Source organism: Homalodisca vitripennis, chromosome 4 (assembly GCF_021130785.1).
Source record: "Homalodisca vitripennis isolate AUS2020 chromosome 4, UT_GWSS_2.1, whole genome shotgun sequence".
Lineage (NCBI taxonomy): Eukaryota > Metazoa > Arthropoda > Insecta > Hemiptera > Cicadellidae > Homalodisca > Homalodisca vitripennis.
The window spans coordinates 51360605-51385896 of record NC_060210.1 but is presented as its reverse complement, the minus strand read 5'-3'; the positions used below and the strand labels follow the sequence as shown (position 1 = coordinate 51385896).

General features: G+C 34.1%; 1 protein-coding gene across 2 annotated transcripts in view; it reads right to left on the bottom strand.

The window, feature by feature from the left end:
• Positions 1-25292, bottom strand: part of LOC124359308 (transcriptional regulator CRZ1) — a 160562-nt gene that overhangs the window by 92018 nt on the left and 43252 nt on the right. The window contains exon 3 of one of the 2 annotated variants that reach the window (XM_046811937.1): positions 16806-16849. The exons of the other annotated variant lie outside the window; for it this stretch is intronic. The gene's annotated coding sequence lies outside the window, so the exon portion shown is untranslated. The remainder of the gene's footprint in view (positions 1-16805; positions 16850-25292) is intronic. 2 annotated transcript variants of the gene reach the window in all.

The window sequence follows — 25292 nt, the reverse complement described above, 5'->3', positions numbered from 1 at the left end:
TAAGAGAATTTTTAAATGAAGCATATCCAAACAGATGGATTGTCGAGGAGCCCCAGTAGCATGGCCTGTAAGGTCACCTGACCTCAATCCTCTAGACTTTTTCTTATGGGGACATTTAAAAGACGCTTGTCTACGACTCGCCTGTGGATACCATAGAAGAGTTGCGAATAAGGATTGTTAACGGGATTCAAAGGATACGTGAGACACATGGGATCTTCGAAAGAGTTCGGCAGTCTATGAGAAGACCGCTGGATGCTTGTATTTTGAATGAGGGGAAACATTTTTGAACATCTACTGTGACGTGGTTAGTTTTTTAGGACAAGTGTAACTTTTTTTTGTTGAATGATAATTCTGATAACTTTTTATGTATGAATAATGTATGATTGTTAAAAATATTTACTTGATAAAAAATAATAGTAACTCATTAATTTGTTTTTAATAAAACAGCTGTTTTTAATTTCAATATTACATTTGTAAGAGAGCTTAACAGATTTTGTCTATTTTTCATGCGTTTTTGTATGTAATTAAGGATTATTTTTTTAAAGTTTGCGTTTGTCTATTATAGACTTATTTTACATCTTTCTCTTCGAAATTAAATTTTCTACAAGTACCGTGAAAAAATATTTTGTGTTTATTGTACATTTAACATAGTAAATCTGCTTCAAACCTAAATGTAACTTGTTTTTCGGGACCAAGTTTCGCGTATTTCGTCACATATCTTAAAAATTACTGTAGCTACAGGTCTGGAAATGGTTTTATTCAATTTTTCAGTTCATTTTACATAAAGTACGCTAAATTGTACATCTTAATTAACAGCTAAAAAATACCTGTAGGGCTTCGTTTGCAGCAGGGGAACTGAAATTCAGACGAAATCTTTCACCCTGTATAACTTGGTAACTAAGCATTTTCGGACCTATGTTAATTAGACCTTTTTTTCTTATTTTGATGTGAGGAATCACGCCCTGACTTATGGGCACCTTTTTTTCAGAACACCCTGTATATAGTTTGGTGCTGTTTGTATTTAAGTAATGCTGTTTGTGTCCACACATCCATTGAAGATAGTTGTTGGTTATGTTTGTGAACACGAACGTTGTCACACTGCTACCAATGTCAGAGTGGGCCAAAATAACCTCAAAAATACAACCGCCAAAAACAAATTATTTGAAAGATATTATTTGCGACGTATGTAAAGTCGTATTTACGTATATGATATTGACGTAAATAACTACTGCACCATTATTTTCTCAAAATTTATTTTTAAGTTTAGCAAAAGAAAAACGTAATTGAAGACAAAAATGTGTGCTATCAATAACCAAACAAAATAACTTATAGACAAAACTAAAGGATTGTTACGTAGGCCAAAAGGATAGCATTCTCTTTTGTTTATCAACCTTTAAATTGATGTACAATGGGCTTCAAATGTGTGTATATATGTATATATATATTTATTTATTTATTTACTTATATAATATGTTTATACAATAGCATTAGCCTGGTTTAATGTTAGTGAGGTTGTTGATAAAAAAAATACTCTTTCTACCAAGACCAAACCGGATCTCTTAGTTACCTGGTGAGAATGCTGACCCTGCTAGCAAATCAAGTTAATGTATCAAAGTACCTTCTCCGTTACCCACATGACCTCTGAGTAATTTCCGAGCTCCGAGAAAATGAATAGCAACGGATAGTCTACCTTTCGCCACTGTTGATGCGATAAATATAGTTTTATTTAAAACCGAATATTTTACTCGATAAGTTATACAACCGTTGCAGTTCCATGGTAGGAAATAAGTATCTTTAATTACTTGCGTTTAGATGATTACTGCAAGCTGGAATGTTGCAGCTGATAATGGTTTAATAATTTCTGACTGCAAATGGTCATATCACATATATAACATTATTCACTGAAACTATAGAACTTGAATAAAATATCTGATAAGGTAAAATATACACTGAACTTCTTTGAAATTTGTTTGGTACATTTGCAGATATGCACCCTAATCCCTATACTCTTCCACTGTTTTACATGGACCCCATAAAGGACATCACTATATTTTTATTACAGATATCCGTTTGGCATTTCCTTTTTAAATGCACATTCATCACCATTAGTGAATGTATAAATGGAATGTAATTCTGTAACAGTTATAATCTTTATTAATAATGGTACTAAGAGAAATTCCATTTTACAGTCCAATATAGGATTTTGAAGCTATTGGTGATAGATTGTACGTTTTAATTATATATTTTTATTTAACACTTGCATAGTTAGAACATATAGATAATATCAAGAAAATGGACAACTAATAACTGTTTAGCAGTATCTATCATAAGAAATCCATTAAGATATATTATAACAAAATTCGTTGAGCAATTCATATGTTTATTTCCACTTCTGATCCAAACCGGATATTCTAGTAAAATATTTTCGATGAAGCAAGGGGTTCTAAAGTGCTGCGGTGATTCTAAATAGTTGCTAAATATATTCAATTCCGGTTAAATCTGGAAGTGAACTTGTTGTAACTATGTGGTATAAATCACTTACTCTCCTTTACATGAAGAATAAATCAGGCCATGACAGATATAAAGGCTATTACGATGTTTTGGTACAATAAACTTACATATGACACGTTATAAAGGCAGTAATAATATGTTATCAATATGGGTTGTTTATTTATTTCTGGGTTGCAACTACACCTAATCCTCAAACAAAACTATAACGACTGCTATAACGGAATTGCCACGACTAGAAGTGTAATAACTCTAACCGTCAGTTATAGCAGGCTGCAGCTATAAGGTCAGAACAGACCGACATCTCACACCTGCGGTCGGCACAAAAGCTGAGGCCACCTACACAGCTCTTCTATCTTAGTCATCTGAGATCAGCAGTGTTTGTACGGCCCGCTACATTGTCCATATTTATAAATATTCATTAGACAAGAAGCAGGACCGAACACGGCCTCAGATGGTATCAGAGCCCGAACACCCTCCTCTCTCTTATCTGGCACGGCCAGGAATTGAAAATGAAATTAATTATTGCAAGGAATTAGCAGATCGAATTATAGGGCGGACAATATATTGAGTTAGAAACTCCCCCAACCGTGATTAGATTGGCCGGTGACTTGTGGCGGTCGGTTCGTGACTCTTGTGAGTGTCAGCCTTCTTTTTTGGCTGTCTTCATAACAAAGAGACGATCTTCAGTAGTAAGTGTTCATTAAATGGCGGTCTATTTATGTTTAATGATGCGTATGTATAATATATAAATATAATATCACTATATGACGTTGTACTTGTTGTTGAATATAAATGATTAAATACCAGCTTAATAAATATTTATTTAGTTCAAACTTTCGTAACTTTATAAAGTGAATGTAAAAGGTTTATCATGTAATGAATAATGAAAATTATTATAAGCAAGAGTATTTATTACTGGAAAAGGACTTTTACAGAGCAAAGTTGTAGGCTGTAATTTTCTCGAGTGTGGGAGTGTTTCTCCTGTCATACAAACATAGTTCTTCCCCCAAAAACAGTTGTGCACTTTTACATCTTTATTTCGAATCATTACTCGTCATGTACAATGCTGATTTATATTATAAACATGTTTTGTTTTTTTGTAATGTTCATCGAGGTTTATATGATAATAAGAATAAAGAGTTTATTGTTTCCTATTGACTAGTCGTATAACTAATTGACCTAAAGTACACAAATATTTAATGCACATGGTGTTTACATATATACCCGTTCCTTAAAACACATAAAAATATAAAATTCATTATACAAAAATTTGTTATCATTCATACATTTTGAAGTCTTCACTCTATAATTTGTATTAGTTACCAACCAAAACTCGAATGACCTATGGACTTCAAATTGTGAATGAAGCTTATTTCTATATAGGTAATACTGAGATTGATGACGTCACGCCATGGGATTTAACTCAACGGTAGTGTGCTTTGTTCTATTAGTCTTGCGAGTAACTGCGAGTAAAGCAACAAAACTGCAAAAGAAATGTAAACAACCTGAGTAAAATGAGATGACCTTTCAACATTAAAGTACCTTGTAGCATAACTACCAGCCAAATAAATAATCCGTTTAGCTGTACCTTATTTTATAATTTCAAATTATCAGTTCACAACGTGTGAGATAGTAATGAAATAGTCTACAAATGAGTGGTTGGAAAACCTGTTCAACTACTCAAAGAAACAACATCAAGAATAGGTTTATCTGTTAACTTAATAATCTTGTGGAACACCTTGATTGAGTAATTGGTGCTGAAAGTTATGTTATGTTGAGAAATGTGATGTACAGCAAATTTCATTAATTACCGGTGCCTGGTGGGTATCAATTGATTCATACTGAGCTGCTAACGATTCATACTGCTATTAATTACATGCGCAAGCCGCAGTTTAACGTTCGCACTGATTGCAGCCAATGTCGAGCTATTAACATTTTTGCTTAGTTCCGGTTCTCATTTAAATTGGCTTGTACTACTTGTAGCTCAAGGTTACTCGATAACAATGCCAAGGTCTGATATGACCTTGAAACGCAACCTTCTGACGTAATGATTACGAAAAGTTATTGCCCCACCAGAACTGTGAGTCACAGATCGGACCTGTACCAAGAACTGTGATCTTGATCTCTTTACAATTAGGATAACGGCTTTATTAAGTTCATGTTTCCTAAAACTAATAAATAAAAAAATGGTAAAAAATATGTTAATGTTAAAGGAAATTGGAATTGAAGATGTTCAGACGTTCCGCAAAGATCTGTCTTAGACCCACAGTTATTTCTGTTCCTATACAACAGCAACATATTGTCTGCAATTTATTTGCAGAAAAGATTAGATTTAGATTAGCAAGGTTACAAAACAGAGTAATATACTGGAATTAAACTAAATAGATTTGCGAGCTATACAATGACGGTTCTAACTTAAAATTTTAAAAACTCTCTACCTAATTACACTCTCTAGTGTACAAAGTTCCAAACGTTACATCCGCAATAAAACGTAAGGGTTAAGTAGTGCAATATAATGAATCTACTTGAATAACCATCATGATACACTATAGTACAAAACGTGAGAGTAATAAGTAATTATTAACCAATGGTTAGGATTCCTCAGAGTTATATAATTATTATTAGCTACAGTTACCTAGCACACAACTATATAATAATATATAACAAATTTGACCAATCGATTTGACCAGTGCAAAATCCTGCACTGAACTCTGTATTTTAAGAACATTATTAACCACGATACAAGTGTAGTTGCACAGTGATCAAGAGAAAACCTTATTAGTTGGAATATTCGTTGTCAGGTAGAACACAGAGAGAAGGAGAACCTCCTATTCCTAACTTCGTATGTAATAAAAAATTTGAATTATATTTTCTCTAAACCTAAGGTATAGCTGTTTAATAAAATTTATAAAAATACCATATATAAATACTGAATACCATATAGTTACACTTACTAAAAAAAATAATGAAAGAGAACATGCATAACCCTTTAATAGTTCAACTTTGCTATTAAATAATTCTTTCCATGAACAATGGAAGATATTTCATTATTGGACATACAGTAATACGGCATAGACATTTACAACCCCCGGCAAACAGAATAGAAACTGTGTCAGCCTACTCATAGGTAGGCTTCACCGACGTTCAGCCAAATTCCATGGTTGGTCATGCTACATCATTGAACTCATTTCTGTCCATGTAAAAAGTGCTTGTTCATGTATAATTTTAAATCTGTAGGTGAGTTTCTTTACAAGATTTCGTGCTGACATACATATATAGAGAGACAGAAATGAAACTTTTGAGCCCCACTCGTGGGACTCAAAAGTTTCACTGTGACATTGTGAGACTGTGAGACAGCCAGTGATAAAGAAGGCAAGGAACCTTGAAGTCTGATAGCCGGTCTAACCTTAAGATACCTCTATGAGGTAACGTGAGTTGCAAAATGTATTCTGGTTGTGTGGTTTCTGAGATACAAATGATTTCTACTGAAACTTTGAAGCTCAGTGGAGCGGAGCTGTGAAGTCGGAGAGCGAAACAGCTTCATATTGAGCACTATGAGGCAACACGATCGTTTACACGATATTTCTCACGCCATCTACTTTAATGAGAGTTTGAAAACACGCGATTATCAGACCAGTCCTTCCTTACTATACTTTGAACATGTTTGGAAACAGCAGCATTCAAAATAAACGCATACACCAAAGTCTAATAGAGTGTACAAAACGTAGTGAGTGATCGTTTTTTATATGTCGAAAATAATTATCACAAACATTATTTGGCATTTTCGACTAAGTACTCAAAAAGTACTAGACTTTACAAGAAAACCTACAAAGCTCTTGAAAGCGTATTAGCCATTTAAATAGAGCATTTACCTCGAAACTACGTCCATAAACGCTAAACCCAAAGGTCATCACAATACAGTTGGTTTTAACTCTTTACTTGGCAGTATATAGTGATTAGGTCACATATGGTAGTATAAACAGTCATAATGATGTTTATAGAGAAAGGGATGCATGCTATGTGGATGTTTAAACATGTATTGTGCTAGTTAGTTCATAGAGTATATATGTTTAATAAGTAAATTAATTGCATTCTCTTGACTAATATAACATCCAAGAAGGTTGAATTTGAGAAAAATACTTATTATATTTACATTAAACATTTTAAGTCTGCTGTGTATTGTCAGAAAAAGTAATGTTCCAAACGCATTACTTCACCGTATATAATCCCTTTAACTCTGGTAATAATTTGATTCCTCTAATAGGAATTTCCTTTGAGGTACTTTGGACTTGAGAGTTCAGCACAGATATCCGGTCTATACCTAACAAGTCCGTTCTTGAACTTCAACTTATGTGCAATAAAATCAATACTTTACACCAAATATAAATCACTGAGATCGATAGATAGTTAGTATTTTATTTATATTCTCCTCTACGCAGATAAAGATATAAGGGATAACTATGTAAATCATGAAGTGCATATTAAAAGTGCATATAAATTGCACCTCGGGATACACGCATCTTGTGTAAAACAGGAGAACGATCCAACCCTCTATAAAACTCATTTGAAGATCGTATATCGTCGTGAAAAAATGATATTATCCAGAAAACATGCAAGTACCAAGCCTGCGCCCCGACAAGTCACGAGAAGCCGGAGATTCTGTTTTGCTCGTAAAACTAGTTTAATGGTCGGAAACTTTGCCGTTTACGATGGTTTATATCTCACAAGACAACCGACAGCTCGGCTTTATGCGTCCAACAGAGAAAGTGTTACCAATTTGGCTCTGAACGGACTGTACCAAGACTTATCATTATCTAGTACAGTCTCGTTTACACACAGTCGCTCTCAATTAACGTGCTTTTTAATTATAAGCTTTCATTAGAATAATCGCCCATTGTAAGCCACCTACTTTCCCGCGACGTGCGAACGCCTTCTTTTGGCAGTCTCGGGCGGCTCTCCGTCTGAACTGCAATTTACGACGACCTGAAGCGTTTGGAAGCAAGTCGACAACAGAATGTTATGTACTTTCTTTGATACCAGTATTAAATATGACAAATCGATAATTTCTACCTCTAACATTTTTCGCACACTTATTGTGCCACTTTGTTATTCAGGGATTTATTCAATTAACACTAACCAAAGTACATATGAAACAAAAGCCAACCAATCCATCCATTTTACTCTTAAATAGAACCCTGTTAAGTTCAAAGTTTAAATCAGATAATACTGAAGAATAAACTTAACGTAAAACATGTATTAACTCAAAATAATTATTCCATAGAATATTGTTTTAGCTTCATCGTGTGACTGTGAAAGGCCCTTAAAGGTGAATTGGTACATCAAGAGCAAAGTCCTAAGAGGTTAACAATACTATGTTCTAGTTTATACACATATCGCGGAATGTATGCTCACAGTCCCTGTAAGTGGGTTATCTAATAGTGTAGATATTTAAAGAAGTCTTAAGGTAAGTTGTTTCACTCAGCTGTGACTTGTACGCCTCAGAGCAATGATTCTCCCCATTCAGTGATTGCCCACGCGCAAGCAGCGGTCTCGGTCATCAAATGAAGCTGTTTTTGGCCAGTGTAATGTTTACACCATGACTTGCCCCGGCCATCAGCTCATCGTTACAGACACTGGAGCTGTTAAGTGCTCACAATAGCCCCTACTGTTTATCTTTCCAGCCGTTTCGTTGTCGACTCTCAGATAACTTAGTTTGTTTCAGTAACATCATAAACTTCAGTTACGCATTTATTTTAAACAAAGAAAAAAGTTCCTAATTTTTAAACTTACTCAGCTAGTGTCATAAATAGCATCCAAATTGTCCGGTTGGCACCACTTAAAACACCGCTTAAACAATTAAATTATTTAAATGACGTCACATTGCAGTAACACCTTCAGTCAATTCAGTCTTTCGAGAGTTTAATTGTGTAATCGGTGTTTCGAAGAGATGTGAACCGGAAATTCGGTGTCAATTGCGAGAAAAAGATGATATGGGCTAAGTATTTGACGTGTAATAACATAAGATACATGTATAAACAGACTAAGTTAGTCCATAATATGATTTTTGTACCAGAAAACAGCCACCTTGATACATACTCTATCGCTCTTGACAGCCTTAAATGTTCTCAGCAAATTTACATCATTTATCGCTTTATATTTTCTTTAATGTAAAAGTGTAAAATTTATGGTTTACATTTCTGTAATTATAGTTTACTATTCGATGGGGTTCTAATTTTTGAAATACCACCGCATGGTTTTCATTTCTGCAAAATTAAACAATATAACAGAGACAATTTTAACCATCGTCTTTTAGTACTTACTTGAAGAAGCCATTTATTTCAACATGCAAGCAGAGATGTACTTTATTTGATAAATAAAAAAAAATTTCATTAGATATTTAATTTACCAATGATGATATCGGAATATTTGAAATTATAGATATTTTATTTGCTTGTGAATTTGATCATAAAATTTAACCTGCTGACTTAACCTGCAATAAAGAACATAGTATACTAATAGAACTGAATGAAATATTTACTAATGCATTCATGGACTCCGGTGCTGATACGCATAACTTAGCTAACCCTACACTGCTCCCCATGGTAACGCAAATTCCATACCTATACATGAGATTGAGGTGTAAAACTGAACGCCACGCAGAACCTGCTTCCATTGAATTTCACCCACTGAAGTTGAAATGGCTTGAAATTACACGAGAACCTATCAACAGATTTCCGTCATTGGGACATAACCTCTGACGCGATACAAGAAGGGGACCAACAAATTCTGCTATGGGTTGCTTCAACATTTAATCAATTATTCGACGGTTTCCTGCGTTATAAATATTCATTAGATGACCCGAAGCTACGGAGCGGCGGCAGGTTTCTTGGCAAAAGAAAGCTACCAGGGTCCGGAGGAAGTAGTCCGGCTCGCAGGATGTCAAACCGCCAATTCGATTGCTTCTTAACTTCCCGGATATAAGTCATTAATACGACAAACGTCCGCAAAGCGCGCCACCGGCGGATGCCGAGTGGTTCTTGTACGTATAAAATGTGTACTTAAGATGAAGTGGAACAGTCGATTAAGCCATTCAACAGTCGAAAACTGAGCGTTTGGACGTAAATCTTATCGTTAATTTATCCGTATGTTACAAAAACAACGGCAACTTTTAAGAAGACTAGCGACTAAAGGACTTTTTATAAACAGTTTCTAGTACAATGCATTAACGATATTATTCTGTTCTTATCCTACATGAGAAGCTAAAGCAATATAAGAAATACAGGTACTGATATAATTTAATCTGTGTTGAATCATTAGTTCGCTAAAGGAACTATAAATTTGTTTTAGAAGCATATTGGCTATACTAACTTTTCCATTCATTTCTAATCCAGTGTTTTAACGAACTTATTCCGACCCAATTATTAAGCTTAAAGACGCGTACTACGTTGTTTAAGAAACACAGTGACTAAATTAATTTACTCTCAGTTTCTAGTACAGCTCTTTAAAGTATTTGCACCAATATTTCCATAAGTAAAAGATACCTGGAACATTCTTCTAGAAATACAATAACTGCAATAATTATTCTACTTGGTTTCCCGACCGGCGCTCTACCAGATTTACGCTAATTTTTTTTGTAATTCATCCTTCTGTTAAAGAAACATAAAATATTCATTAAGGAACAAAATAATTGTTATTAAAATTATTAGAAATTGAAATTATTACTCCTTGTTACATCTACTATATATCACATCCACATATCATCCTTATAACAAATGTACAAAAAGAAACATTAATCTCTAATCAATGTTACTTATTTATCTTATTTTCAAATATCATGACCGTGGCAAATAAAGGGACCATTATCCTTAAAACCAACAATCGAAGCTAAGGATTGCAATCGAGTAAAACAGTTTAATAGGATTTAACAACTATAACAGTCCACTATAGTTTTGCTTCATATTTCTCAAACTTTAAATGATGGATATGAAAGACTCACACAAACTGGGATTAAGAGATACTAATCGGTTTTTAAGAAAGGCTGTCGAAATTATACAGTAAAAAGCAATACAAGCAAACCCGTTCTGCACTTGACGACTTTATAGAGAGAGATCAATGAGTGTGGGCCAGCACAGCCCTGCGGCACCGAGCGGTGGCCGTGGCGCTCTTTATTTTCACCTGCTCCTGTTGCGTTCCCTAATGTAATCTGGAACCTCCCTAAGTGATTATGGGTTTCGGGTTATGGCTCGTAAACCGGGAAAATTGATTAGGTTATCGCCCAAATTGATATATACTATGTGGCAACTACCGTCTTTGGTTGATTGAATTATAGCCCCTGATTTACATTAAAAATATGGTCAGGACCATCAAAATTCAAATTGAGTGGTTAATGCCGTAACTAAAGACTAGAAGTCCGCGACACACGGCGATTTTATAAGTACTTTTTCTCTAAACTATTAATAGATTCGAACCCACGAATTCTTCTCTTAGAGTTCAACTTAACAAGCTGAGATCGAGTGTATACTAAGGTAGGGGTGAATATTACTATTAATGACGTACTTAAGGAAATAGTATGGCTTTGAAAATCTAACATTCATTTAGTAAAACTTTCGAAATATCGAATTTAAAAGTACCTTTAACTCTAAGCACGTAACATATGAGAAAAACTATTGCTTTTTAAAACAATCGTAGTAGACGAAGAAGTCATTGTTCACGTAATTTTTACTTTCAACAAAAACCTAAAGTTGTTTAAATTTGTTACAAATAGTTACAAAACCAATACATATAATAAGTACATGCCCCAAAAGAGACAAATGAACATATCTCACCTAGGAAGAATATACTATGGAAATTTTAGACCGATTCAGATTTACCGGAACAGAGTAATTCCTAATATTATATTCCTATGAAACGTAGAATAATCACTTTAAACATCGTCTTGCGAAAGATCGACCCCTTTCCATTTTGACGTTTACCTAGCTCATTTAATACTCGTATTTTGATTTCACATCAGAAAAATGACATATTTCAGTGCGTCATCTTTATTATAAAACCAAAATATAACGCAATTTAGTTGAAAGATTGTTGGATTTTTCATAAAGAGGTCAAAACCCTTATATCTAACTTAATCGCATCTACATGTAAATCTTCCATACCAAAGAGCTTTAGTACACTACTACGAGAAGCTATCTATAAAATATATTTGAATGCTTTGTTGTGAAAAATTAAAAACTAATATTAAACTGTATATCTGGAGATATCTTGATGGTGTGAATCAGTTCTACTGATATCTTTTGGAATTGAAATATAGTGCTATAGCATGTAACAACTCTGGAGAAGAGGAAGCAGCTTCAAAATCCACGGCAACATGATTGAGAACAGTTATTGAAACGCAAAACAAGCTAATTCAGTTAGAAACACGCTTCGTAGAAGGACAATGTCGAGGAGATCCTTACGGTTGCGAGGAGATCGTCAGTGAACGTGACGTCGCGCGTCGTGCAGTTGCGGAAGTTAGTGTAAAACATAACCTTTAGACATATTCATACTACATGCGACTATCCCGAGACAAACTATGATCCTGAAGTAAGAATGTTTTAGAGGACGAAGCAAACGTGATTTTATCAATACATAATTATAAAGTTTGCTAAATGTATTATAGCTAAACGACTACTGAACTGTACAAGTTAACGACAAACGTCCTAGAGCGTGTAGATGGTTAAGAGCACTCACTAACTCTTTAGACTGTATTAATTACTTAGAGACAACTCATACAATGTTATAAATTGAGGTAAGGAAGAGTAAGAGCTCGGACTACCGTCTGTGGAGCGAGAGGCTCAAGTAACTCAGGTAGTAAATATTTGAACTGTAACAATTAAAGTTAGCTCTACGAGGCGTGGCCCTAGCGTTTAACCTCGGAACTAACTAAGTACTCCTTCGGACCTTAGCACACCTTATACTTAAGAATGAATAACCTTGTATTAGTTATACCCGGTTTAACTAATACAATCAATAGTAGTACAATCAACGCAGTATAGATCCGCTGAAAAGGTGCCAAAATCTTGTAGGCAACCTAGACATGCCAGACTCCCCTACAAGTGTCGGTCCGAAGAAAAATCTCGCTAAAATAAACTATAATTAACAATTGAATTAATTGTTGCCATATTATGAGAGTATTAATTAACCAAAATACGTATTGCTAAAACTGTTCAAATATGCTAAATAAAATTAATATGCAAAAAAAATCAGATAGCGTGATCTTTTCAGTGTAGTATTGACCGCATATGCCGTAAAAGTAAAAACATAACCAATTTAGCTAACTGTTTACGTCATTCGTACTTTCACTTCAATAACACCCTATTTTATCATTAAGTATATTAAAAGTTAACTATACAAAATTGTGTGAGTACAGTTGACTCTCAATTGACTTCGTAACACACCAATTATAAAACAGATATACAAAATAACAATTAATTGCCGTTTCGACAAGTCTCAATATACTCGTATTTTGCATTTTCGTTCACTATTGGTTGAGTTTTAATGTCACTGGGACAGAGTGGGCCAGATTGCAAAATGCTTCCTATTGCAAGAGTCTCACACTACATGAATGCCTGCTAAATGTCATAGTGTTCCGTTCGGTAGATTTAGAGACGGTTTGATATGTCATTTTATAAGCGGTATTAGCATTATAGTGGCTATTGGCTGATAAATAATACTACTTTTAATTGGCAGATAAACCGATTGAACAGAGTATCGAAGTATATGCCAGAATGTGACGAAAGTGTTATCATACAGACAAATGGGTGGCCATTGGACTCTTTGACACAAGAATTAATACATTCTTTCTTTGGATCGAAATAAACCTATGTACCATGTTTCAAGTCTCTGGGATCTTTATATCACGGATTATCACCCAGACGGATGGATTGCCATTGAACTCTTTGACACCAGAATGAATAAAGTCCTTCCTTGGCTCGAAATAAACCTATGAACTATGTTTCAAATCTCTAAGATCTTTATATCAACGGTTATCACCCATACGGATGGATTGTCATTTAATTCTCTGACACCAAAATGTATACAGTCCTTCCTTGGCTCGAAATAAACCTATGAACTATGTTTCAAATCTCTAGGATCTTTATATCAACGGTTATCCTCATACGGATGGATTGTCATTTGACTCTTTGTCACCCTAATTAATACAGCTCATCCTAGGATCTAAATAAACCTATGAACTATGTTTCAAATCTCTAGGATCTTTATATCAACGGTTATCCTCATACGGATGGATTGTTATTTGACTCTTTGTCACCCTAATTAATACAGCTCTTCCTAGGATCTAAATAAACCTATGAGCCATGTTTCAAGCCTCCAGGATCTTTATATCAAGGTGTATGACATATACGGTAAGACGGATGGACATCTACATGAATTTAAGATTGCCTTATTAGGCCATACAAATATTTAACTTATTGTCTTAAGTGACTTAAAAAGCTATATCACCACCTTATGACTGACAAAAAAGACTTTGAAAGAGAAGGCAAAAGGCATTAACTTCCATTTTATTCTAACGCTGCGATGGTTGACTATGCAATTGTGAGCCAATGATGTATGTCAAATAAGCAATACTGACGGATATATAAGGCAATAATCGCCCTTTACAGCAGGCTACAGTATAACACCACGTACTTAACGACCAAAGAAGTTAGTCACCATTATACGCCTAGTTGAAGTTATGGCGTAGAGCAGCATTCGACAAGCAGCAAGCTATAATTTACTTCAACCTTTTGCGTTATAATAATTGTATGTAATGTAAATATTATAAGAGTGTTGTAAAATTGGTTATTTCTCCTTCACACGAACTGTAACAGACATTTTAATTAGTTTTTTGTGCCTATAAATGTATATTCCCACCCTTGTTGAAAATAAAGGAGATGAATATTATCTGATACTGGTTTTGTCATTGATAGGGGAACGATCGGTGAAACAGGTATAAGATAAATAACACCTTTTCCAGCTTAGATTGGCTATATTTTATTATTGTTGATGGTAAGATAATATTAAGGAATATCTAGTACATATCTTACCCTCTTTTTCAAAAAGTTTATATATATATATATATATATATATACATAAAAACAGATTTTGCATTATATAATTTATACCTCTTAGAACTAAAAATAGAAAGTAAGGAGCCAGAAAGTAAATGAAATGTAGAATTGGAAGTGTGAATTCAACATAAAAACTGTGAGAGTTTTTGATGGATTATTAATTTTCGGTAATCTATATAACTGGACATCTCTTAGGGAAATTTTTTTCTCAGTAATGCTAAATTTTAATTAGTTAATATTTTATGTCTTTAAGTCCACATAAATCCAAATAACTCAACAAGAGAAGAGATAATCATGTAAATGGCGATAAGTTCATTTATTCGAATTTATTTAAACTGACAACTTTATTAATACAAAACGACATGTTCTCAACATCCGCATTATGGATTCGTTTATGTAATTCAATATTTCTCCATAGACACATCGTGAATTAATGAACAGAATAGAAAGCATAGGCACCAACAGGTTTTTATTAATGTTTTATACTGGTTAGAGTTGTATATTTGTTTCATGCTGTCAGGGAGCTTTTTGATCATGATGATACCAACTTATAGCGGCAGTTTCGCTCGAATAACTTTTTTCTTGTACTATTGAACGAGAATGTTTTCCTGCCTCTATTCTCATTCGGGTGAATATCCAGAAGAGTATTCTGAATATTCGGAAAAGCCTGCCACTATGTTAACTAGGTCTCGGCAGTGTAGTATCACTTACATTATACAAATAAAGGGTAAAGTCTAAAATCCAGTCTGCCTTGGTCTTTGAAATAAAAATACGACTGAACTACTAAGGATCAAGGACTGTAGTCTTTTCAACTTAGGATCTGAAGTACGTAATTACAACAATTGGCCTCATAACGGACATTACAACCCAGCGAGTTTTGGACAGGCTATCCATTACGCGTTATTGATATCTTCCTGTACTATTTATGATGATTCCAATCAGACATTACATTTCTTTTTACCGATGTGTTGGAGCCTCAACTCTGGGACAGAATTCCGTTTACATGCCTCTGTACATGTACTTATCAGCAACCCGTAAACTCCAGTCAGGGGTCGGCGTCCCAATTGGTGATAAAAACCCGGTTACTTGTAAAGCAGCGGGTAAAGTATGCCTGGCATGTCTAGCGAGCTTGGCAGAGGATGTCGCGACGCGTTGGCGAGGAAACAGCCGACAAAAACCGAGCCACATTTCGTTTTTCAGAGAATAAATCAAACTAACACTCTGCCATTTATATATCAGGTTTTTCTAACTCCTAGCCGCAGATTGCTTGTGACATCTAAATCTCTACACCAAAATTTAAAGGTACGGTGACTAGCTATGAAAATTCTAAATTTTGATATAATCTAATCGGCATGACTTGGGTTACCATCTGGATATTCGAACGAAGCGTCCATTGTATGATGATTATAAAAAGGAACTCATGTTGGAATAACTCCGAATATCTCATTGTTTACGTTCAGTAGCGGAGTTTGGTATTTTTAGGCCAGTTAAAACGAAAGTTAACCTGCAAAAATATTATAATCACATAGCAAAAGTGTGTGACTCAGATATATATTATTATAAAAATAATGCCGTAATGAAAATATACATAATATATTGTTTACGATAAGCCTAATCAACTTACAATTGCCGTAACCATGATGAATAAAGACAATTAATAAACCATACTGGGGTGCACTATATAGACGGTTTAAAAAGCAATTCTGTAACTCATATCCTCTTATTTTATATAAATATTTAGGAGATTTTATATACAATACTGTAGAATTAACAAAAAGTTTGGTTGGAATAACATTTTTGTTATTATTAAACAAGTTTCTGGCCACAGTTGCACTAGAGTTTTACTCCGTATGTATAGTGTTCAACCTCAAACTCCTTTTTCTTAATACAGTTCTTAAATTATAATTTATTACATAAAATAATTTTCCTCAAGTCAGAAATCATAAAAACAAAGTCACTTTGGAAGCTACAACTGATGCAGGTTACATTTTCTTCTTTTGTCGTTTTTATTGTGACCTGGTTAATAAATTGCCCAAATTTTCTACTTCTCCGCATCTCATTAGAGAAATATGAGAAATAGGGAAATTATTTTATTTTTGTCTTCGAGAAGTTACCTTAAGAGAGTACGATAGTAATTAAAATTATTTTAAAAAACCGATGGGGTAGTGGTGTAAAAAAAATTCTACTTACTTGGTGTTGCAATTGTTTAGTGTGCTACAGCCATTGCTTTACACCTGTAACAAAGTTATACAGTAATATTAAGATAAAAAAAACCATGATGATAACGTATATTCATTTTTCTCAGATATAAGGGGACTTGGGCTATCATCTATTTACTGTGCTACTATTTTTGCTCGTTAGTACTGTCTTTATCTCCTGATTGTTCTACTGCCTCATTATTACCGCGCTGTAGCACCTATTCCAGTTTATTCTCAACAATGAATTAATTTGTATTAATTGCTTACTATTTATACTATTTAATAATTTTTATTCCACACATTGTCTAACAAAACACACTTCATCTCTTTTTCAACACCTACAATGTATGGTCAAAACTATTTGTAATTAATAAATTTATATTGTCTTTACCGGTAAATAAATTTATTCATTTATTTATTGTTTTATAAACTGTAATTTTACCATGTACGACTTATAGAATGGAATGCAATGCTATCTTCTAATGTCATCACCACGTCCGAGTGTTATGTATTCCACTAGTCCATATTATTAAGATGCCTAATAATAATGTATGTTTTTTGTTGTAAAAAAAATCCTTACTATGCAGTTGAACGACACAGTTTTAGATAATAATAATGTATGGGGAAATTCAAACGTATATTTCTTTGGCTAATGTAAAAATTCACGACTAATTTCACAAGGAAAGTACAGAACAGTGCTCTTTAAAACGAATACAATATGGACGCGCAGGTTCATCCATATGTATAGTGAATACACTTGATTATGACAAGGGCATTCTCTTCAATATCCGATATATTATTCATTGTTTTCGTGGGCGTCAGTCGCTCGGAGCGTTAACACGCTGGACCGGTCCGGTCCGCGGGACAGAGCCGCGTGGGCCGAGGCGGAAGTGTGCGAGAGGCGAGCGCTGCATGGCGCGAGAGTAGGAAGCAGGCCACAGGCACATAGCTGCGGCGGGGGCGAGCGCGACGGCACGGGAACCAGAGCGCATCTTCAAGGTCACGCCGCTGGAGGGAGCTCTACATCCGCCTGGTTTGGCTTTGTAGAGTTCCGCTAGTAACAAACTAGATCACGCCGCTCTCGTGGTTGCATGTTCTCGCGAATCCTTATTCTACACCATCAAGAACCGGCAACTTTGAAACGACCTTGTATTTTACGCAATAGGTCAACGATAGTTTAGCAATTTTGTCTTTGTTAGTCTGTGATATGATTCGCTACAAAGTTACAACTTATCTTGATATAAATGTATTTAGTGTATGTATTATTTAATATACGTAATTTTCCGTATTATAGAATGTTTCAACTGAAGATATGTATTTTTTTAAATTACAAGCATTAATATAAAGCAATTTAAAAGAGTGTAGGATAAGTAAAAACCTGACAATTAATGATGAGGTAGCTGACATTAGAGCCGGCTATTAATATAAAACAACTTTAGCCCGCAGATTCTTTAGACCTTTCATAACACTTGGTTAGATTTTTTTCTCGTTATTTAAAATAACAGTGCAAGAGTGTTCGAAAAATATACCTTCGATTTCAGACAGAAGAAAGGTAGATTAACATCACATCACATCATCTATAAATATCAAACTGAAGATGCACTTTTTAGTTTAGATGTTTAATGCTGATTGGAAAATAACTTTGGCATGTTAATATAATTGTGATTCTTTCAAATATTTGCAAATTCCATCATTTTAAAACTTTATAAGACAATTTGTGTAAGCATACCCTTTTCTTTGTAAAACCGAGGACTTGATTTAGTTACAATTGCTAAGAAATTGTATTTGTAAACATATTTACCTATAACGGGTTGATTGTACACGTCTATAACTTTAAACGGTCATCATAAGAGTTGTAAAAACATAAGAATAAATGTTGCTTAAAATTGTTTATCTTTTTTCAGAATAGTGTGATCGAAGAAAACGCAATTTCCCGTTCATTTCGCCATAAGACCGATTGCAATGGGCATATTTCTATGTAACCTAGCTAAAAGTCTAACAATATATTTACATAGTCCTTTTCAATAATAAATACAATATTTGCAGTTTTTCTAATACAAACTACAATAATGACGTATTTAACTTATTTTCTATTACATTTTATACGAATAGTAAATAAGAGTAGTGTGTAAATATATACACGGATACTGACACGTACGATTATCAGTTATTTAACATATAAAAGAAGTCTCTATTAATACATATTTGTTCTTAAATACCATTTTGTACGATTATTTGTCAAAAAAGTTTTGTTTTAAACCTGCTATAGCGTAGAACATAAAATTAAAAGGTATTACTTTAAGAGATCCCGATGGAATTAATGTTTGTAAATATAACGAAGTACTTGGCACACTAAGTTTCAAGAGGCTAAAATATTCTGAATGTTATAAAGGTAGACCTTTTTTTATAAATTAACAATCTAGATTTTTTTTGTCATGCCTTTGTCAGTAGTCAGTAATTTATAATTTTATCTACAAAGGTACCTGCATTATTATCTTCCAACTCGCATTATACTGTAGAGAGGGAAATTTTAACCAAGAACAACATAAATAATAACATTTTCAAGGCTGTTGTACAAGGTTCTAAATATTAAAGATGGAAATAATTTGAAACGTATTCATGTAGAGTATTGATTCCAATCAAATTTTCCTTTTTAAAAAAAAAAAGGAATATAGTCTTGGATGCGAAGTAAGTGAAACTTTATAAAAACCTGGACCGAAACTTAAATTCATAATAATAATAAATCTACGGTTTTGAAAGTAATGCTTTTTTTTTTTTTTTTTTTTTTTTTTTTTTTTTTTTTTTTTTTTGCAGAGTTATGGGTTTCACTCTGTTGTAGGAACCAAGACAGAAAAATAAAAATAGTACAATGAGCCAGGGTTGTGCCGCAGGAGAATGTTCTCTTAGTCATATAATATAACAGTTTCAAAATATGTTACTAATATTAAAGAAATATATCTTAATTTTTATCGTGTAACGTCATTTTAAAATTAAAGTATTCTTTGTCATCATTTATAACTTGTTATAACGGTATAAAGTGTTAATGGAAAGATCCGCTATCATTACATTCCAAATTAAATTAAATAACAAGTATGCTAATTAAAACATGTATTCGGAAGGACGGGGAAGCTAAAGCACTAAATTAAGCATTAAACAAATTGGCTGCTAAGGGTTAACAGGATCGTGACCAGCTGGCATGGCGACATCTGATCCGGTGTCGAGCCGGCAAAAAGCTGTTTTGACACAAACTCTTTCATTAAGCAACACACCGCACTGTAACCGTTTATTAGTCTTTCATTTGTGTTACTGATTGTGAGCCGATATTTTAAATACAGTGTGCTATACTCGGCAAAACTCGAACCTACTTACGTCACAACATCGATATTTCCAGTTGACATCTACCATCAGCTTGCTAGGACGACATTCCCCCACGCTCGCAATAATATTAAACATCACTTATAATTGTGAGTTAGCCGCCAGTTTCTCTTGGCACGTGCTGGTCACTACTTTCATTTCTCCTTCTTGTGTCTAATTATTTAACGATATTATTGCTTTCATAGACACATTAAGTAAATAACAGTACGTGCGTGCATACGTTGTGAACCATGCAGGCACGACATGTCTGCGTTTACACGTTCCTGTTTCTTCATTATTACTTTACAGTGTCACCAACAAAAAACACTGGAAAATAACTCAGATTGTATGTAAGTGACCTACATAAAATACTAGATGAGAATTATTTGTTTTGTTCATGATGGATGAATTGACCGATTATATGAATTCAACATTCAATGTTAAAAAATAGAACACTAGGATTGAAATCCAACCTCTTCCTCTAAGACATAATGTTAAATGTTCCAAAATATCTTGGCGATAAGTTTTCTACACACTCAACTAAAATTTTCAACAGAATATGATGTAGGCTATGCCAATCATATAGCTAACTGGTCCAACAACATCATAAAGCCCAGACTGATCAAAATGAATGAATGAATGAAATATCGTTTTATTCCCAACCACAAGTATATACATGGTGCATACCTAAAGAAAGAAAAGAAAAAAATAAGCATATTGTTGATTAATTTTTTAAATTAATAATCTTAAAATAAGTGTAACTAATTATAACTAAAAACACCTTGATATAATAAAAAAAAAGGAAATAGTCTACATGGGCAAGAGCCTGTGCGTAGACTAAGTTGCAGTGTGAGCTAAGTTAATAATATGGGAAATGATAATGAAGAAGTTAAAAGAAAGTTTAACTAACATATTACGATTAAAAAAAAAAGAAAGAAACAATAAAAAATAAATAAAATAACAATGATAAACATAGTTTTTTATAATTTAGAAAAAGTAAGTCTGGGTTTCAGCTTGGAACTGTCTAATATGTAATATATAACTATCTCATTCTAATTATGTCTGAAAGAACTTGTGCCTATTATGAACCTAAGTGATGTCACTGAAAAGAAACAAATGCACTGCAAACCACATATAACACACACCATGAAGGTGGACGACTGTGGAGCAATTCAGTTTAGACACTTCCTGTGTTATCGCGATAGTGCATCTGAAACGAGGAGGCTGTAAGGTGATGGTCTAGAAAAAGGGACTGGGATAAAGGGCAGAAACTATTGGCTTTGCGGTTTATTGGCTTCCTGGATCTCAAAGTCTTTTGCATGTCGATTTTATTGGTTTATGTTTGCCAGTGTAGTAAAATTGTTGGATTGCTAGCTGCTATTTTAAATATTTGGAGTCAAAGTGCAGTAACTTTACTATAAGATTGACTTGACTATGAGTCTGCAATTTTCATGCATACAGCTTCAATAGGTTTATGTTTGAAATATGCTACTTCACCCACTTCATGTGGTATTTTAATACAAGCAACGTTGGGCTATACTTTTACTATTTAACTAAGCCATGTTTGTATTGCCTTTAGGTCTAATGGTAGGTATTGTCTATTTTTTTACACATAATGCTGGAAAATTGCCGAATGTGTATTGGACGCTAGAAACAGTAAAGCAACTAGTCCATCGTACCGAATCAGTGCCATATGCGTGTGGTCACAGTGTAAAGGATATCCAGTATCGACCCTTAGCAGGGTTTATTATCTAAGATGAACCAGCTCCTTTTTAACAAACTTCTTTGGAAATGACTTTCAGAGGTCTTTTAATTGATAAAATACGTATGTTAGACAACCGGACAAAACCCCTGAAACTATAATGAGGCTGAGACCTCTGCTGTGTACTTGTTTTTGTTTTTTACGGAGGCTAGGAGAGCGTTGTAAAGTCTAATGCTATTGGTTAACAAATGTCTTCCAAGGAAGTCAGTTCTGTGTGTGGATACTTTAAGGTAACTGAAATAGCAGAGGAGTAATGTCTAGTTTATATTGTAAATATATGCAAGTTTATCAACTTAACCCTATATTAAAAATGTCTTTCCTGTTCGTGATATAATAAATTAAACAACATTCATAGTTTTAACCTTTTCGATACAATTGAGCACTCTCACTTTCTATTACTTCTGGAACCAACTAAATGTACACCGATAGATACTGTTTGGCACCGCTCCACAGAGTAGCATAAAGACAAGAATGTTTAAAGCAGTATATGACTGTAACGGGTCAGGAGCGTTGGAGAGCTGGAATGACAAGTCCTTGTCGCCGCGTCGTCACTGATATAACTGTAATAACGAATGATTGCAAATGCTGTCAGGTCATAAACCGGCCAAACAAGCTGCAAAAACGAAGCAATGAGTTGCTAATTGCAGGAGTGTGGTCTGGACGGAGATGTGGGATGTAGGCGCGTGGACACACGGCAGGTCAACACTCTGACAGCTGCTTCCTCTTCTGCTACTGCACGGGTACGGTTTAATTAGTTACAACTGTAACATCTAGCTTACCCATTGTAGGGCTGACATACCAACAGTTACGTTACAGATATAACAATGAAAAATGAAATGAATACAGCGTGTTAGTGCAAGTGCCAAGCATTTCATGACCGAAAACTACCTTAAAAGTGTACTGCCATGCACCCAAACTGTTTCCCGTACAATAGAGGCCGTGCCATAATGTCATGTTAGGATTATATTTTCATGTTTGGTATCAGATATCAACCGCAATTCAACGTTTATCTTCAAAAGACAAAGACATTTAATTATTACGGACCCATGTCTTTAACTGCGTTTTCTACTACTAATAAATATATACAGTATAGATATTAGTTTAGATATTACTATAAAATATTGAGAAAACAGCAAATAAAGCGCATTGAGCACTTTTTATGAACATTTTACACGTATCCAGAAGTAAAGTTTATTTTTCGCGTTTAAAATTACTAGTTTGTGATAATAAGAATTGGTTTATTCCTTGCCTATAAGAAATACATGGGTGTATCATTTCAGAGATCTTAAATACTCAAAAGTACTATATAGCAGTATATGTACAAATGTGTTTAATTTGGTGTACCCTTAAAAAAGAGCCTACAAATCATTGTAAAAAAATCTCAAGAACACTGTATGTGACTGAGCAGAAATGCGGCCGGTCCCACTCACGCGCGCGCTCGCGCCTGTGTGTGTGTGGTGAGGGGGGTTTGCATATGTGACAGTAACTATACTCAACTGCAATCCCATAAATATACTAATACTATATGGGATAAAGCGGGTATTGTTGAAAAGTTATGTTCCATATATCAGGCCGTCATGGTGGCTCTGATATGTTTGAAAGTAACTTTTTTATAAAGAGTGTATTTATATTTCGTACTTTTGTTATGAGAGCCATATTTAATTTTTAAAAGTAATGAAAACTTTCACATCTACGAAAGTATTTCAAACGAACTAATAACAATTAAATCCTTTAAATTATCTTGTGCATGTGTGTGAAATTTCTAACAAGTAGCCAGTCGCACATGAAATAATTTTTTTATACGTGAAAATATTCTATGGCCCATACCGATCAAAACTACACCAGTTTCATCATTTATCATAGTTCTGTAGAAACAAAGAACAAAGGAAATAGTCTTCACTGTTTTTCCTTTCCTTGTTGACAAACAACAAAATCATTACTTTTCCAGAAGCATGAAAAACTCTCCTTTGGTAATGGGATGTTGCAATGTTTAATTTGAAACGAAGCGGATATTTATGTTAGGAGGAGTTCAAAAGTCAAAACTCATTCCAAGATTATGTTCAGTCAAGATTATAAATAGTGTTGCAGTTTCATACTCCCTAATACGATTGGGAAAGTGTGCTATACAGCTTCTTAAGAGGTCAAACTAGTTTACTGACTATCATGCGTATGTGACTCCGCCTTAGCACGAATGTAAAGTTTATATCTGGGTTATAAATAGAAATTTATTTCAAACCCATAAAAGGTTCAGTACAGGAACTTAGGTTTTAGTGTTTCGATGCTAGGAACTTGTTAAAAATAAGATATTCTGTCAATAATAATGAGTTATAATTTGTATTAAGTATACAATTTCTTATGAGAAAATCCATATTGAAAATAGATTATAAGATAATCGCATTTTTAACAATTCAATAATATTGGCAGAATAAAATCCAAGTTTATATATTGCAATAGACTATTTATGGATTTGTCGAAGTTCCGTTTATAACTCAATTTTAACATTAGTGATATGTTAAAAATGGAGCTTCAGGAGTATAAATGAATTTAAGAAAATGGTGCTGTTTGAAAATACAATGCAAACTCTAGCCTGCTTTCTTACATTAAAACGATATTTCTGATGCGTTATTTACATTATTAAACTGCAAATTTATGAACGAATTTGTTGATGTTAAGTTGATTTGTATGGAAAGATCTTGTTTAGGACACTCCTCTGTATTAACTGTACTGTACCTCGCCACTTTATAGTAAAATGAATGAATCTACATTTAAACTTGTAGGCTCAAAAAATTGAGTTATTTACATAATGTAACTTTTAATTTAATTTATACGGTTATTGTTAATTATTATATTACCAATTTAATTATAGGGCTTCAAGAAACTTATTCCAAGTAATTACGATAAAACCAATAAATAAGGCCTCTGCCTATTGCTTTACGTAAGGATCAATTACACAAATTTTAATTGCAGCATCATCCAGTGTCAATGCGATAATGTCTTATGATGTTCCGCTGGACCTAAAAAAGGAAGTCTCATTTAAAAACAATGCCTTCGATAAATACAAGCAGTTAGACTGAGATTGTCCGAGGGTGACTACGGTCTGCTAACAATCGTTAAAATGGGCCATTGTGCCTCGTGCAGATGGCCAGTTTTTCTCGTCGCCACCCCGGCCGTCCGACCGCCAACACCCATTATCTGGACACCTCCAATTACTGGCCGGTCCATCTTTTTGGCGGATTTACGCAGGCGATATGTTCATAAAGATAAGACGCAATGCACATCATTAAGGTCCTGATTTAATGTGCCAATTGTGACGAGACCAGGAACGTCCCTCGTAAGATTAGGGCTTTTAGTGAACCATTTGAG